This window comes from Rhodnius prolixus, unplaced genomic scaffold, assembly GCF_049639745.1.
Source record: "Rhodnius prolixus isolate KJV_2025 unplaced genomic scaffold, Rpr scaffold_3, whole genome shotgun sequence".
In the NCBI taxonomy this organism is placed as follows: domain Eukaryota; kingdom Metazoa; phylum Arthropoda; class Insecta; order Hemiptera; family Reduviidae; genus Rhodnius; species Rhodnius prolixus.
This window is the reverse complement of record NW_027411603.1, coordinates 8425457-8440182: the sequence shown is the minus strand read 5'-3', so window position 1 is coordinate 8440182 and position 14726 is coordinate 8425457. Positions and strand designations below refer to the sequence as shown.

The window sequence follows — 14726 nt, the reverse complement described above, 5'->3', positions numbered from 1 at the left end:
CTGCTGGTCTTTAGATTTTCTTCTGCTAGGAGTTTCTTACAGCTCACTGTCCCGGTGATGTGCAGTGTTGTCTGCTAGATAAGAACAGTAAAAAAGCTCCGGGCACCAATAATAACCTCAAAATTAATAAAAAAAAAAAAAACCCTACAGCACAACCTTATGGTCCCGATGAATGTCTTCAAGAACTGAAGATGACCAAAGACTAAGACGTAAGATTTTTTATGATTAAAAAAAACTAATCTGCATTTTTTTCATAAATCAATAAATTCCCGCAGTTCTATGTTCGGTTCTATTTTGTACTATTTTGAAGAATAAACGAAAAATAAAACAAATATAAGAAAAACGAAGAATAAAAACACACAGAAAAAAAAAATCTTAAAATTCACCTTGGAGGCGGTGAGTTCTACTTAAAGGCTTATATAAACGTGACAAGCCAGAAATTGAAGACCCAGAAGTTGGGACGAAGTTGGTAGGACAGGAAAAATGATGATAAATAGATATTTTCTTTTTATGAAGAGTTATTGAAGGAACTTCTTGCAAGTTTTCTTACTGCCCCCTCTAGCTTCTTAAAAACGAATACTTTACAATAGCATGAGTTACAATAGCAATGATGGATTTTATTTCTTCGTTATTTTATTTTATTTATAAATAAAGTATAAATTTTGGGTTCTTAATTAGTAACTGAGTGGACAGCGTATTGGATTTCCACGCGGTGATCCTGGGTTTGAATCCCAGCAGCTTGTTCTTAGATTTTCTATTTCTTGGAGCCTCTTATAGGATCTCCTTTGCCTATACAGGGTGAACCAGTAAGTATTGTCCATAGGCCTACTGTATGTAGTACATCTAAAGTGGAGTTCAATGACGTATTGGCCAACTTCATATTTTCCTCTGTTCTTGAGTGACGTCACTTTAAAGTTTTTTTCTAAAATCATTACTTTTTTCCAATAAAAATGTTATTACTCAGAAAGTTTTAGTCCGAATTCGATTCTGATGACACGGTTAGAAAGACAGATAAATTTTCTAAAAATTGATACCATTTTGAAGCATAAGTTATACTCCAAACAGCCTCAATCTTCCTCCTGGATGCTGGAAAAATAATAGTAATCGAAATTTTCAAGAAAACTCATTCGGCCCTTACGTGATCATTATCAGACCTAGGTGCTGGCACTTTTTATAAAAGATTGCTTGTTTAATGGGCTTTCAAACGGTATATCATTTTCTAGGATTCCTTTTATGTTCGTACGAGAAATTACGTTTGTTTTACAAGAAAACGTGTTCACGAGCACTCAACAGTGCTATGGTACAATAGAAAATTTTGAAACCAAGGTAACAGATAAGTGAAGTTTATTTGTAAGGCACCTAGTTGTACTGGTTAATACCTAATTCAGATACAACGATTATCTGTTAGAGGGTTCAAAGGGTGGTTAAGGCTTATTTACATTTTTTTCTTTTTTCAACAGTGTATTGTGTGTGAAATAGTAATTTGGAGTAAATACAAACTATATGATTTTTTTAAATAAAATTAGTACTTGTTTAAAATATTTCCTAACATTTTCTCAAATATTTCAGAATTTAGATTTTTTTTTTTAGTGCAATTTGTAACTTTTGACTTCCTAATTTAAGGACAGTCTACATTAAAATTGGCTACTGGTCCATCTAAAAGAGTTTTCAATGAATTAAACAACTTGATAACTAACACTCTTAAGTGCTCGTGAACACGTTTTCTTGTAAAACAAACGTAATTTCTCGTACGAACATAAAAGGAATCCTAGAAAATGATATACCGTTTGAAAGCCCATTAAACAAGCAATCTTTTATAAAAAGTGCCAGCACCTAGGTCTGATAATGATCACGTAAGGGCCAAATGAGTTTTCTTGAAAATTTCGATTACTATTATTTTTCCAGCATCTAGGAGGAAGATTGAGGCTGTTTGGAGTATAACTTATGCTTCAAAATGGTATCAATTTTTAGAAAATTTATCTGTCTTTCTAACCGTGTCATCAGAATCGAATTCGGACTAAAACTTTCTGAGTAATAACATTTTTATTGGAAAAAAGTAATGATTTTAGAAAAAAACTTTAAAGTGACGTCACTCAAGAACAGAGGAAAATATGAAGTTGGCCAATACGTCATTGAACTCCACTTTAGATGTACTACACACAGTAGGCCTGTGGACAATACTTACTGGTTCACCCTGTATATGAATATTGTCATTAACGAAAAAGAGGCCACGATGACCTTAAATGTTGACCTGAATGTTAAAAATCAAAAAGATAATTTAAAGTGCAGGATTATGTCCCATAATTATTTCACTTATCCTTTCGTCTTAATTCGTTCCTTTAAACATCAAGATATGATTTGTTTTTGTTTCCGATTCGCCTACATTTTTCGAAGTAGATCAAGAAGAAGTTTTGCTGCTTTACTATTTTAAGTACTGACTGGAAATATTCATATTTGGGTTTTGGGAATTTTAAAAAAGTGATTTTCACAAATTGGAGTCCATGTTGGATCCTGGATCAGGTGTATCCTTTCTATGGAGCCTCTAACAGCTCACCGTCCTTGATGAACAGTGTTAACACTTTTATTTTATGTTACACAACTAACCATCCACCCAGACATGAAAAAACCGTTTTTCCTAAGTCCTGGTGGCTCAAATTCACTGTAAAAACTTTTCATCAGAACTTACAGGTCTCATTCCAATCGATTGTTCCGCCATTTATCGTCTCGTCACCTTCCAGATCATCCTGCGAGACGATTAAAACGCCAGTGGAGGCGATTTCTTCTCTTCTGAAGAGACTAATCCTAGAGAAGACTTAAGGAGTGTTACCGCTGGGTAACTTCTCCTCTCAATTAGTGGAGTTTGTAGTGGTGTCAGTTATTGTCATTCTAACTAATAGTGTATCCAGCGCTGGTGTAACTTCCAAGATAAATAAAATAAGAGAAATAATTGGTTTATCTTTTGAATTCTGAGCTCTCATGAAGATTGTCTTATTGAACTGTAATAGGGAGTGTAAAAATGTCTTTAGTTTGAAAAAGGGCCTTTTTTTTAATTCGTAATTTTAGGTAAAAATATGTTACATGAGGACTAGCATTTAGAAACCCAATTATTCTCATAATTTTATCTCAAATTTGATTTTAGAGAAATAAAATTCAATTTTCTCATACGTCATTAAAAGAAAGTGAAGAAAAAAAAGGATAAGAAATGATGACGACACGGATGACATTTAATTAGTGAAGAAATATTAAGGAGACCGTTGTAGGTCGTTAGCGCGAATTAGGTAGGACAGTATCCTAGAGCAGTCCCTATTAACTAGGATAGGTTTATGACGTTAGGACAGTCTAGTTAACCAGAGCGGAGTTACTAGGAGCTTTTACAGCCACGTCTCATCTAGTTAGATTATAACATGTAGTTAGGAAGAGGAAGGTTGGCTTGCTGCAATATGCTGGAACTACCCGTTGGATGTGGGTCGGCCGAGCCGCCATAAACAAGCGGATATTAAGTCTAGGGCACTGTGGGCCCTTTCACTCTCACTGTAACCGCTCCAGTACGGTCCGGCTCATCTACAACAAGACATCATCCTGGTAAGCTGTAGATACCCTCCTCCTCCTCCTCTGTACAAGTCTTTAGCAACTGCGAGACTTTTAGCAAATCCTTCACTGGGCCTTGATTATTAACAATGGGATAAGACATAATGATATAATATTAAATTTAAATTACTCAATCTACCCGTATCCATTTTTTTCTCACCATTCTGTTAGCAAGGTAACAAGGAGCAGCAGTTGTAATTTCTGCTATATTTATAACCTGGGCGACTGGAACGTTATTAACAAGCTCCCTAGTGTTAAGCGACTGAATCTAAGAGAAGGTTTGCTGAACATGAAGAGATTAAAAGTAGATTCCGCTGCCAGCGAGAGATAATTGGGCACAATTCAAGCGTGACGCAGTGGTACATTTCAAAATCAATTTTTTATGAATTTAGAAACGAGGAGCCCCCATCAAATTATCAAAAACCTCTCGTGGCGGAAACCCGTGCCTTGATGCGATCTCTAATACGTAGATCTTCTTGGCCAACCGAGGCAGATCTCTATAACCTCTAACAATAGTCCCAAAGGTGTACGGAGCTGCGAATGCCAAGTATAACCTAGTAAAAAGTACAGGTGAGGTCTGCTTTTGGAAAATGACAACTCCAGACATCCTGGTTTCCACTTAATACCAAACTCTGCAGGTGTTTCCAAATCACTATATCCAGGATGCCTGTGCATGAGGGCAACGAGAAGGCCGGAAGGTTCTACTAAAAAAATCTCTCCAAGTGCCCGAAACCTTTCTACGCGACTATGGTTGTGACGAAAACAGTCCTTTAGAATCTGTAGCAAATTTGAGCCCTATTTGTGAGGGAACAGTTTACATGTGATCTACCGTCAAAGCTAACGGCAGAAATAATCGAACAAAGAGATTCTTTAAGTCTGAGTCCCTTACTGCACATCTCTAATACTATGTATAATTTCCATATTCCCTTTAAGCAGGTAAAAGATCCACCCTCTTGTGATAATTACATTCTTATTTTTTTGTATTAATGTTTATTTTACTCTTTGTTTCAGGTAAGTCAAAATGCAGTTAAATGTGCCTAAACGTTTTTGGTGAAAATCTAAAATGCAGTAAGTTCTTCCTAAATTTGGTAAATAAGTTTGCATATTTTCCTAATATAAATGATCTTCAATGGCAGAAAACCCTCTGGAACATGATTCATCATGCATACATGGTAAATCTTGCATCATGCATAATAGTATTCAACAATATAAACTTGATGGGTTGAGGGAGAAACAGTGATTTTAAGGAAACCTTAAGCATTTTTTATGAATCATGGAGCAATACTTAAAGAAATACTACTTTTATTGGCTTCATTCATCCCTCCCTAAAACCTTCTCCAAGACCTCCTCCAAAAAGAGGTTTTGAATGTCGTTTTCCACCAATTAGGCCCTGTATCAGTTAAAAACTCCATTATGTGTTCCAACCACATCAGCTGAGATTTGTCATGTCGTTAAGTAAGCCTTTTTTCCTCCCCAAATAGTATATGCTCCCATAGAGCATTTTCAGTCATAAACTACACCGGCTAAGGTAGCCTATTTCAGCGAATACGTTCAGGTGGTACGTTTCAGATTTTGTGTAGTGTATAATCCATTTCCAAAAAGCCACAATATTGGCTAATGGTATCTATTGTAGAATATACGAGTATATCTCAAGGGTTATACTAAACCATCCTTACCTCTGTGTATTACATTTTGATAATTTGTGTTCTTTATACTTTTCTTGCGGCCAACGATCATCTGTCTATGTAGCTCACCCCAGAGTGCGGAAAATCATACTTTACTACACGATCCATACTTTTTCACACTGTTATCGATAAGCAAGCGGTAACCGACTATTGAAATTAGATTACCAAGTCCTATTTTAACAAATCTAGTCCCAAAAGAAATGCCCCAAAAATGTTGAATCAATTTATTTTGTTTCAAAAATACTTTCAACTTATTTAACAATAACACACTGACCCTTAACATTTCTTTTGTCACACAAGTTGCTAAAAGAAGATACAGAAAACTCCACTTCAACCTTCAATCTCATATAAATCCTCTAGCTAAAAATCTTTCTTCTAGAACTCTTTCTGATAACCCAGACAAGACGCCTTAGAAAGACAGTGGCTTCGTGATCTCCTCTCAAGTAAAGAGAGTGACTAACATTCTAATGTTTTGGGTAACTTCTCCACTCGTATACCTCTGTAATTCATAGTTATCACTGTTATAGCGCCAACGCGCTGATTGGACCAAAAATAAACGCCCAGAATAAAGTTAACAATAACTTAGATTAAAATTTGGGCAGATTAGCTTTAAGTACTCAGTAAACATTCTGAATAACACTCATACATACCATGTAACCTTCTTTACTCAGTAAACAAGTGTAATGAAGGCTGAATTCATGAGTGAATTCGAAATCTCTACTCCAAACTAATTAATCTATCTCTGGTGATGGGTGAAGTTTCGAAACCAGTTTCCTTTGAGAAAGCTCTTAATATAATTATTCTTAATAATAAATTAATATATTAAAAAATAAATTAAATCTATTTGGAAAAAGAAGATCATGGATTAAATCCTGACACTTTTATTGGCTCCCTGTTTGGGTTGGTAAAGTAAATATCACTTTCCAACTGCCAGCTGCAACCGACATGCTGAGGGCGATCTCAAATTGCCCTGTATATATATGAGTTGGCGAATATATAATGCTATAAATTTTCACTAACAGCTACTTCTGTAGCAAAATTCTAGGTTTATTGAAAGGATTTTAATATTAATATTATTAATTCGGTTCAAAATATTAATTGGTTGGTGTTTGATCTTTGCAAACAAACGCGGTAAGTGGACTGTATAAAATAGGGTGTAGTTCTTAATGCGGGCAATCAAATGAAATTATACAAATAAAATGAAATAATAAAGCTTACCTTCCAAGATGTGGACACTGGCGTGACAAAGCTCTAAGGAAATGGAAACCCCAAAGGGAAAAGAGAGTCGACTCCCCCACCACCTGGCCCCAGATACCTTTATGAGCGTAGCTTATGTCCTCTTGACTAAAGGCGAGCTGATTGAAGGCCAAATAGGCGTTAATATTCTTTATAGCGGTGAACATGCGGTGTAACGAGAATAGCGGAAAACTGCGTGCCCGTGAACATGCGGTGTAACGAATAGAAGTGAACACGGGTTAACACTAGAAATTGCGGCGTAACGAGAAGAGTAGTAAACTGGACACTCGTACACTAGCGGTGAACGTGCGGTGTAGCGAGAATAGCGGAAAACGGGAAACACTTCCGTACGAGTGCCAGAGAACAAACGTTACGAACAGACTGCGGTAAACGACGAAGAGAGACTTCGAGAGGGGACTGAACAGAGCAATGAGCAGTCGGAAATTGTCGTAAGCACGACAACTGCCGAGTTCGATGCGTGCGATGCGATTAGCATACATTGGGGGACAGACAGGAGTTAAAACTGAGACGAAACAGTTGGTTTTGTATTAAAATTTAATTAATATTCTATTAGAGTTTTACGGTTTGCCTTTCTAGTTTTCCAATTTACCGATTTCCTCGTCTGGTTAAGTATTGGAATCGTGTAAAAAATGAGTTCATGCAGGTTATTTATTCATTTGTTTTGAAATTTTTTGAGTTTAATAAATAGGCTCGAATATAACATTTATTTAGAAAAAGATTTAGTAGATTTAACTAAGAGAAAGTTGGTTTAAAAGAAGGCTCTCTTACTTCAAACTGCAAATATTTAAAGATATAGCGGTAAAAGTGTCCACCAAGAAGTTTGATGATCTATGGAGATGTAGAAGAAAAAGAGAGGATTTTCCCCATAAAAGAAAAAGCCATAATCCATGTTGGAAAAACTAAACTATCAAGTTAGCCAAAAGCTCTGTTTTTATAAAAACATTTTATGTCACATAAAGCACACACCCAAAGTTCAGATTATCTCTGCTTCAAGAGAACATATCCAGAGAAACTTTTTATGTCCATGTACATTTGCAACGTCCTCAACATCTTGAGACATATCTAAAAAAAAAAAGGAGTGTGACTCTGTTTGCCGAGTGTTAAAAGGGAAAATTTCTTCGACTTCTAGTGGAAAACTACTACTGTGCTGTTTTTGTTAACAGATAAAGACATGAAGATGCTGCAGCCTCTGTGTCATTAAATGACTGTATCATTTGTTCTCCAAAATACCAACTAACATCATGTACTGGTTGTAAGATTTAATGAGCGCAAACTTGACAAAAGAACCTACATCGTAATCACGTCATTGGCGAGTAAGTTAGACGAAATCGGTTTGATCACTTCCTGCAAAATAGTTCTTTTGTGTTTGTCTCAATTCAGAACAAAATTTCCATGAACATGCTAGAAGAGCCACAATTGTAAACCAATGAACTAAGTGATTCCTAAGCAGGAATCTATTTAAAGCTGAGCAGTTCTTGTTGGATGTTGAGCAGTGCTTCAGAGCTGAGATGTTATGCTTCAGATTCTAATATCTCGAATAACTATTTATTCCCATTTAAGATGTACGAATATCACTTACAGATGTAGGCATTGCTGCTGAAACGACTGAAACTCAGCTGAATCCTTCTTTAGTTCCAGAAGATCAGTCACAATTTATTTGTTACACGCCATTTATTTATGAAGTTTAATTCTTATTGTTAAGATTAAAACTAGTGGGACGGCACCTTTGCCCAAGGCACCGCAGCCACATGAGACTTATTGTGCCCTCCTCATTGGATCTAGAAGACGAAACCTCCCCTACTAAGGAGGTTGAGGACTTTCCCTACCAGTTCTTTTTGCGCTACTATCTCCTTTGGTTTCAAAGATCCAAAGATTTCATAGCGCAATCACTCGAGTGCAACGTAATCGAACAGGTGAGAGGCCGTCTTCTCCTCTTCCTGACACACAATCTGCACATCGGATCCAAGCTAATAAGCCCCCACCTTGTACAGAACTGCTTCCTGAACCTACCATGCCCTGTGAATAGGCCTGTGATCAGAATAATCTGGATTTCTGCCTAAGCATAGAGTCTCTTCGGTTCTTTGTTTACACAGCCAAGGCATCATAGTCTTGCTGTGTTTAACCCCAGCACATATCTTCCAGCGAGATAAAATCAGAAATGAAACAATAAGGAGCAGCTTAGAGGTACAACCCTTCGTAACTAAGTTGGAGAATCGGCAGTTGGGGTGGTTTGGCCACGTCTGCAGAAGAAGAGAAGAGGAGAAGATTAGATGCTTGATGGAGGCCAAATCAGAAGGCCGAAGACCAAGAGGCAGACCGAGATTGGGCTATTTGGAATACATCGGGCGATTGGCACTAAAGCGAGGTCAGACTAGGTCTTCTATCCAAAAATTGGCAAGCAACAGCGAAGAGTACATCCGTTGGTTAAGGGCCTAAGTAAAGCTCGACGCTGAAAGGCATAAGAGCATTAGACAAAGAAGAACACATATCTTCCAGTTCTTTTCATGTTCTCCCCAGATCCAGGTCTCTGAGCTTCTTTTGCTTAAGTGGGTCGTCATTTATAAAACCTCTTGACAGCCATTTAGCATTCTCGGATAATCATTCCACTCCTACATCCTGGGATAGAACAATCTGGGGAAAAAGAAATATCCAATTAATGTGCGCTGTATAAGCTGGTTTTGTGGAGTTTTGAACTTGTTTTTCCCTCGCAATCTTGAAACCTGAGTGGAGTTATTTCCGGTTTACAACTGACTTCTAACATGAATTTACTAATTGATATATTTTCTTACTACAGTAAGAGAAAGATAATAAAATTATTCTTCATTTGGAATTAATTGCAATAAAAAAATATTAATAATAAGGGGGAAAAGACACGTGGTATAGACGTAATATTTTCTTAATTAATTGGTCGCATACTATTAATAACAATTATTAAAATGAAAAGCGCTTCCGCTGTTTGTTTCGCTAAAATCAATCGTCAGCACTGTTTCTACTTTTATTTTCTTTATTTTTTTAATTAACATTCTATCATAAAGATTAATGATGGAAAACCGGTAAAAGCTCCTATATTGGGTTTCGGTTCGGTGATTCTGATATCGTTAATCATTCTGCCATTTCATCGTGCTGGGGGCAGAGAAGCTGTTAAAAATTTTCACAGATATTGTAATACATAGAAAATGTAAAACTTGATGGTGGAAGTTTGGGGTAAACAATAACTGCCCCACCTCTAAAGAAGAAGAAGAAGAAGAAGAAAAAAAAAAAAAAAAAAATTGAGATAATGGAGTAGAAAAGATAAAGAGATGCTGTAAAGTTATAGTGAATCAAAGTTGGTTATGTCAGATTTTTACAATGAAATAGCTGCTTTAAATAATTAATCAGAGGTTTTAAAAAAAAACTGTTCTGGAAAAAGTTTTCTCTAAACGGGAAATTCTTATTAAATATTTCTCTCTCTCACACAAAGGGTGAAGGCAGCATCCATGGATGAAGAAAACAACAGAAGAAAAGGAAGAAAAGCTGGGAAGCAAAGGAAATGGTCGCTAGGAGTCAGTGAAGTCTCTTTTAATCTCCTCGCACGGCAGTTAAGAGATTACAATGAATCTAGACTAGAAAATCTGCCCCCGCTCACTGAGCAGTTGGTAGTGAAATCTGAGAGACGCAAGAGCTCTCTTTTGCTGAAGGAGGCCCCCAAGGTCATGCAGCATGAAGGGAAAGAACAAAACCAGAAAAGAAAAGTCTCCCCCACCCCCAGACATTTAAATTAAACTCCCCCTCTTTAAGAAACAAATTATTTACCACAAAAATAGTACGTGGCAATACCTTGAGTATATTTTATCATCTGTTAAGGTCAAACTATCATGATTTCTAGTCTTTAGTATAAAATTATTACCAAAGCTACAGCTACGGAGGTCTATTATTTATACTTATTCAGAAATCTAAAAATAAAGACATGCCCACAGAAAAGTTATTAAGTAAAATCAACCAATCATAAATTTGAAATGGCTCTAATTGCGGCGTAAATACTCTTGTCTACAAAGGCGCCACGGTAGCCGAGCGGTTAAGAGGCGAGACCTGCGAAGCTAATATGTATCGTGGTACTGGGTTCGATTCCCCCGGTCTTAGGCCTTGGATATTATTTAATGGTTAATATGAGGAATTTATTAAAACTGTCCGGTAGGACAGTTGTATAAGGGTTGACCATCAAAAACTGCACGAAAAAGCGTAACGTTGAAAAACACCCAACTTTGACAATTTTTTTCTCTTTTTCTATAAAAGATAAAATTCCCAAATTTTCTTTAAATCTTACTCCAAACCCTCCTTCATAACTGTAATTTTTTTGCAACCACCCAGATCTAATAGGTTTCGAGAAAAAAGTTGCCGAAAATGAGCAAAAACCGCTTTTTCAAAAAATGTTCTTGTTCTTGTTCTTCTTCTTGTTGTTCTTGTTGTTCTTGTTGTTACCTTTTTTGTAAACAACGTAGCGCCTAAACGCGTGAACCGATTTTCATGAATGAGGTGTCATTCGATTGGGAATTTTATGTAGATGTGCCTTTTGGGGGTCTCGGCCCTGTGCATCGAATGGGAGAGGAGTTAGCCCCCTTTATGTAAGGCCCCCTCCAAAATTATTATTACTAATTACTCTGTAAATCTTGGCCCGATTTTGATAAAATTTGGTAGGATGATAGGGTTAGGGCTCCCCTACCTAACAATAAAGCGACGATCTGCTCTTACACTTGTTAAGGGGAAGTATAGCAATCGTTTCAAATTATCGACACGTGAACCGATTTTCATGAATGAAGTGTCATTCGAATCGAAATTTTGTACAGATTTGTACTTTAAAAGTCTCGACGCTATGCCTCATAAGGAGGGGAGTTCGCCCCACCCAAATAAGGCCCTTTCTAAAACTATTATTACCAATATTTCTACAAAGCTTAGTCCGATTTTGATAAAATTTAGCACGAAGAAGTGATTAAAGCTCCTCTACGTGGCTGTGAAGTGCCATCATGCTCTTACACCTACTAAGAGGAAGTACTGCAATCGTTAAAATTATCAATGAGTGAACCGATTTACATCAATGAATTGTCGTTCGATTCAAAATCTTTGCCTTTTAGGGAGAAGTACTGTAATCGCAGTTTATTTTTCTTGCTCCTCTTAAAAGGAAGTACTGAAATCGCAGTTTAATTTTGCCATTTACGTACAAATACCTTCCTATTTTATTCAAAACGCTTTCTCCAAAAAATGGTTATTGAGGATGGTTTGGGGACCGCAACTATAACCATTCTTTAAAAAGATCTCTCTAGTGGTAATTACGGTTCCGATTTAACACCTTATCAGGTTATAATGATAGAATAGCTTATTCCAAATTTTCAAAAAATCTGTAAAGCAGGCGTAACTTTGCTAATAGACAAAAAGGAAAATCTATCCAAAAGGTACAAAAATCTCCTTAACAAAAACTTACAGTTTAAAAAGTTAAGTATAAGGGTTGATTAAACGCCAAAAGGTACACAAATCAGCAAGTACCCAACATTTCATTAATACTTCATTGATATTATTTAAGTAATTTTACCGCATTAATTTTCATTAATATTTTTTAAGAATTTATTAGATGTCACATACCCTTATGCTGGCCAGTTCATTCATAATAGTTATAATTGTGATAAAATGTATATTATATCTTCGTATAAATAGGTACTTTATTTTAACTCTATTCCAAATTATTCTTCTGATTTCTCTTTAATGTGCCCTTTATTCTGAAGTTGTCACATATACATGCATGTTAAATTAGAAAAAGACAAATTTAGAGTCGGCTACTGTTTAAATTTGAATCACGGAGGATTTAAAACAATATTTCAGTCTTGAATTCGTCTTACCGAAATATTCGTGAGCACAATTACACACAGTTAATAACAAGTAGATTATTCAAAATTATTTATTCATTTCTCAATTGTAATTTAATTTAGTTCCCCTAATTTTACTTATAGTAAAATACTGGAATAATTAGCTGTCCTAAAAATATGCATATCTTATTTACTTTATATTACATATACACAACATTGTGGGAAGAACACCTAGATGGAGAATGTAATTGAAGACAACTATATTATTTACGATAAAGCCAGATTGACTACTACATAAAATAACAATTACTTTAATCGAAGAATGAACTTAAACCGACGATTTTTATTTAAAAATAAAAATAAATAAACAAAATCATTGATGTATGTTGGTGTAAGCATTTTTTAAAAAATTTTTTGAATTTTTAAGCCTCATATTTTTTTATTTTTATAACGTTTTCTTTTTCACCTGTAATTAATAGTTTGATTATTATAGATAAATAGATATTACAGTCAATCTAAGTTAAATGGTGTGCTACTTGAACAAATATTTTGTAGATGACAATGGCCAGCATAAGGGTATGTGACATCTAATAAATTCTTAAAAAATATTAATGAAAATTAATGCGGTAAAATTACTTAAATAATATCAATGAAGTATTAATGAAATGTTGGGTACTTGCTGATTTGTGTACCTTTTGGCGTTTAATCAACCCTTATACTTAACTTTTTAAACTGTAAGTTTTTGTTAAGGATAGTAAAGTATGTTAGTCGGTTATAGGCTAGACCCGCAAAGCTAAGATGTATTGTTGGTTTAATGGGTTCGATTCCCCTGGTCTAGGCCTTGTATTTTATTTAATGTGTTAATATGAGGAATTTATAGTAAAGTATGTTTTCTAGTCGCCTCCGTCCACTACACCTAATTTGGTAGTTGGACGTTAAGCCCCGCCTGAAAAAATTGGCAATTACTTTACTTTACTTTTTTAACTTTTTCTCTTTTGTACAATAGACCGCTTTTTTTCAACTTACTAGATATTTTTTTTATCAATCTAATATCTAAAAGAATATTAGTTAATATTATTTGAAAAATTTAGACAATAATATCTTAATATAATAGTTTTCTGTTATTGTAATGTGTAATAAAACAAAAGTTTTGGGTTTTACAAAGCTTGAGCTAAATACAATAGTTCTGCGTGCTATAAACTTAAATCTGTAACAATCTCTTCTTACCCAGTTAGTGTTTGGGAAATCTTTAATTGTGAAAGTTTTCTTAAGAACAGCTGGAGTATATGCTTAACGGTACGTTAAACATTTAAGCAGATACTCTCTCTTCTTACCTTGACTTTAGAAGGAAACTTTTCAAATAATTATTTACTATAAAGTGAGGGCTGGGGAGGAAAGGAAAACAAGTTAATAAATTTCTCTTTAGGGGAAAATTTCCAAGAATTATCCATATCAGGAAGAAAATTCATATTCATGGGAAAATTACTAAATTTAGATTTTAATAAATACTTTTTTTGATAATCAAAATTCATCCTAAATTTCTGTTTTTTTCCGCTTTAAGAAATTTTAGTTGGTAGTACTGATGTACTTCCAAGAAAGCTGGCTTACTGATCTCACTTTTACTTCCTTGCGCTTGAAAGATCCACTTATTCGTGAGGAATAAGAATCTTCGGTACTGGTCAGCGAACAATTCATTCAGTACTAAATATTAACTCAATATCCACGATAGCCGAGCAGTTAGTAAAATGTGTTGCGGTACTAGTCTAGGTCTTGCATTTTATTTAATGTGTTAATATGAGAAATTTACAGTAAAGTATGTTTGTTAATCATCTCCGTCCACGGCACCTAATTTGGTAGTTTGACGTAAAGCCTGCCTGAAACAATAGGCATTACTTTACTTACTACAATAGTAAAGGTTACCAATAAAAAGTAAAGTAATCGCCTATTTTTGTCAGACGGGCCTTAACGTCCAACTACCAATTAGGTGTCGTAGACGGAGGCGACTAGCAGACATACTTTACTGTAAATTTCTTTTATTAACCATTAAATAAAATTCAAGGCCTAAGACCGGGGGAATCGAACCCAGTACCACAATACATATTAGCTTTACTGGTCACGCCTCTACCGTAAAGGTTACCAATATTTTTATTTGAAGGATGGAAGAATACACGCGAAATATCTTACCTAGATTTGAGATTTAGTAGTCAAAGGACTTCGTTGTTAGATACCATTTACTCCCAAGAGAAGAAATAATCAGCTTTTGTCACCTACAAAGTTTTTAATACATAAATTCAATGGTCACATCTGATATAATCAAGACCTCCATCTTCCAAAATATTTTACCAAGGAAAAATATTGTGTA

At 35.3% G+C, this 14726-nt stretch overlaps 2 protein-coding genes across 13 annotated transcripts in view; one reads left to right on the top strand and one right to left on the bottom strand.

The window, feature by feature from the left end:
• Positions 1-14726, bottom strand: part of LOC141453470 (uncharacterized) — a 337574-nt gene that overhangs the window by 263326 nt on the left and 59522 nt on the right. The window lies entirely within an intron of this gene.
• LOC141453471 (uncharacterized) overlaps positions 1-14726 on the top strand; it is a 291215-nt gene that overhangs the window by 226161 nt on the left and 50328 nt on the right. For 4 of the 9 annotated variants that reach the window (XM_074126771.1, XM_074126778.1, XM_074126775.1 and 1 more), the window contains one exon: positions 4600-4656. The exons of 4 other annotated variants lie outside the window; for them this stretch is intronic. The gene's annotated coding sequence lies outside the window, so the exon portion shown is untranslated. One more of the 9 variants, XM_074126773.1, reaches the window with a different exon arrangement.